General features: G+C 46.3%; 1 pseudogene; it reads right to left on the bottom strand.

Moving 5' to 3' along the window:
* Positions 1–367: 367 nt before the first annotated feature.
* LOC102755474 lies at positions 368–936 on the bottom strand (annotated as a pseudogene).
* Between the last annotated feature and the right edge of the window lie 2,453 nt (positions 937–3,389).

The following is a 3,389-nucleotide window of genomic DNA, read 5'->3' as shown; positions in this document are numbered from 1 at the left end:
AAATCCCGACTTTTCCGTGTTGTATTTGGAGTTGAGCTGAATCTCTCTCTCCCAGTGCAAAGACCCCCTCTTGTGGTCCCCCTGAATCAAGTCTACCCTCCTGTTTTACAGCAAGTGCCAGGAATAACTTTTTCTTTGGCAATGGCTTGATGAGCATCCTTCCAGACTTTTTTTCTATCTACTACCACCTTTATATATGAGTTAACGCCTATGCTGAAGTCTGTATAACGCTAAAGGTATTAAAGACAGTTCATGAGTCAGGTTCCTAGATAGCAATATCAACAATTCCTCATCATAAAGTACTTATCATTTAATGGGAGATGAAGTTTCTGGTCTACTATCAAGGAAATCATTTTAAGATGCACCCTTTTTTTTTTTTTTTGAGGAATAACAGTCAATTTTACTGGACTCAGACCAGGAGTCCATGGGTCTTGAGGACCTCTGTGAATTTGTTAATTTTCTTCTCCATGTTCTTTTCGGCCTGTTTCCGTAGCCTCGTGAGCTGCTTTTTCTTGCGGTGATGGATCTTGGCCTTCTCCGTCCTCTTCTCCTCCAGAGTGGCTGTGACGGCCTGGCACTTCCAGCCCACCTCATGAGCCAGGCGCCCACGTAGGCAAACGTCCGGGTGGGCTTCAGACACACAACCTGGGGGGCGGCGGGAACCACCATTTGCTTTTTCTTGTCATAGGGCGGTGGGATCCTGTCAAATGCCTTGAGGCGGTCCAAGGCGGCCTGGCCTCGCTTGGTCTTGTGGGGCAGCATGCACTTGTTTCTGTAGAAATTGCCAGAAATGTTGATGCCCTCATAGTGCACAACCACCACGTTGCGGCCCAGCAGTACCTGCTTGGCCACGATGGCCGCCAGGCGGCCCAGGAGATGGCCTTGGCCATCAGGCACCAGGACCTGCCCCTCCGCCATCTTCGGCCGCCGCCTGGGAAAAGCACGATGCACCCTTTTGATGACCAGTGTTATGCAGTTAGACAGACATGAGCAGAGCAGGGACAATGGGCCAGGTGCAGAACCTCACCAGGGCGGAAAGCCTGGCTGCCTAGAAAGGGGCAAAGCTTGGAAAACAAAGACCTTGCCCCCAGAGTAACCTTTTCTCCCCTAGCATATTGCTGGACAGGGGATTTAGATCCCCTGACCTTTAATATCGCTGGTCATGTGGTTTAGACCCCCTGACCTTTCCCTCCCTAAAGATAACATCTAGGCCTCAGTTGTATTTCAGCTCCAGGCCCAGAAAAGCAGCAAAACCAGACAAGTGACTCCGTGGCTGCCTCAGCACCAGCTACATTTACTAATGACTCCAGCCCTGGTGCCGGCCAATCAGAGGAGAACATAACCCTGAGAGAGCACACCTGGAAAGCTGATGTTTTATTGAGACCCTCCCCAGAGACCTCCCCTACGATTTCCACCTGCAAGAGAGAGATTAACACCCTCAACACAAAGGACTCATCCCTCCCACTCCTCCAGGTGAGCATGCCTGTGCCAACCCTTTCCCCTCACCTCTCCACACAGGTATGTATCCCCTAAACTCCAATAGGCCCCTCAAGACTTGCAACCAGAGGAGCAATGGGCAGAGGCATTTTGTTCTGGGCTAAACCCCTGAACCGATCTCCAAGGTCCTCTTTTCTCTGACTTCCCAGTGAGCCAAAGCAGCCCCACCTAGGCTCCCCTGTTGCTTCTTCCATGCCCTTCCTTCGTTCACTGTTCTAAGTGTGTTTTTGCTGTGGCCAATAAATTCTTGCTTGTTTTGCTGCACTTTGTCTCTTGACTGAACTCTTTCCTTCAAGAAGACAAGAACTGAGGTCTTGTTGTCTTGCTGGTAACACCAGGAAATGCGGAAAGGCAGAGAGGCCAGAGAAAATTATCAGGGCTTTATCAAGCATTTGTGTGACTAACAATCACCTGGAGGGCTGGCTTAAAACTCAGATTCCTGGACTCCACGCCCAGGGATTTTTGGTCTAATAAGTTTAAGGTAAGAGTGTGTATAGAGTTTGCATTTTTAATAAACCCCAGGATTATACTGAAGTTGCAGATGTGTAGACCACATTAGGAGTAGCTGACGCTCAATGGCTTTCAAGACACTTAAGTTTCTGCATTTAATTCCACATTTTAGTGCTGGGTTAAGGGTTCAGGCCTTCAAATGATAGCATCAGGTCAAAAGGCTGACTACGGCTTCCCTTTCATCACTATCTTTCCTAAATACAATTCTAACCACTTCACACCCCTGCTTAAAGCCCCTTAGCCTTATATGAAGTAGAAAGAATAAAGACCCCAGGGTTGAAAAGAAGGGGATTCTAAATTTAATTCAGCCACTTAACAGCTGAGTGGTTCCAGGTAAGTTGTAAGAGGGACCACTCTGTGCTTCAGTTTTCTCAAGGGTGAGGTGAGGATAGCAACAGCTTTCTTGAAGAGCTGATGTAAAGATTAAAACAAAGCATTAAGCAAGTGCAAGCCATAACACATGCCTAACGGCTAACTCACCTCCCAGCTTTATCACTTACTATTTATTCCATGCAACAGGAACTTGGGCCCCAGGCAAATGTGCTTTGTGTCATTAAAGTGCTTTCTTTATCTGCTTCTACCTAACTGTCATTCCCTCAAGGTCCAACTCCAATGCCTTTTCCTCTTTCCTGCTGGCTATGACATCAGAAAAAGTACAGGCTTTGCAGTCAGAACTAAGATGGGATTCCAGCTTCAAGATATACCAAGTACATCCTGACCAGGTCGCTCAGTTGGTTAGAGGATCTTCCTGGTATGCCAAAGTTGTGGGTTTGATCTCTGGTCAGGGCACATACAAGAGTCAACCAATGAATGCGTAAATAAGTAGAACAACAAATCGATCTCTCTCTCTCTCTCTCAAATCAATAAAATAACTATTAAAAAGATGTACCAGCTACTGTGATCTTTGACCGCCAGAGGGTTCAGAAGAAATGGGCTGTGAGATAAAGAAGGGAACATGTTGGGGGTGGGGGTGGAGGGTGGAGCCTGGGCTATAATTAGAAGACTACAAGAGGGAAAATATTAATATGGGAGAGATCTGTTTGAGTTTCAAAGTAAAAGGACAGCAGCCATTAGTGGAAAGGAGCTGTATAATGATTACACATTGGGGCCAAGTAACAAGATCAGGTTGCTTCTAGAGTGATGTCACCATTTAGATTAAATACCTTTTTTTATTATTAAGAAAACAAAGATGCAATTTTCATTCAAGATTAAGGGACCCCTGTGCTCCATGATCGAACACAATGTATTTCCATGTCCCCAAAAACAAAAGAGAAACACAATGTGATAAGCAGGCTCAAGTGGACAGCCAAGAGGATTCTGAGTCCTGCAGGAAAAAAGAAAATGTTTCAGTGCAAACTTATGCATTGTCCACAGCACGTTTC

The sequence above is a fragment of the Myotis davidii genome, unplaced genomic scaffold, assembly GCF_000327345.1.
Source record: "Myotis davidii unplaced genomic scaffold, ASM32734v1 scaffold283, whole genome shotgun sequence".
NCBI classification, from domain to species: Eukaryota; Metazoa; Chordata; class Mammalia; order Chiroptera; family Vespertilionidae; genus Myotis; species Myotis davidii.
The sequence above is the reverse complement of the archived record's forward strand: the minus strand, read 5'-3'. Positions and strand labels throughout refer to the sequence as shown.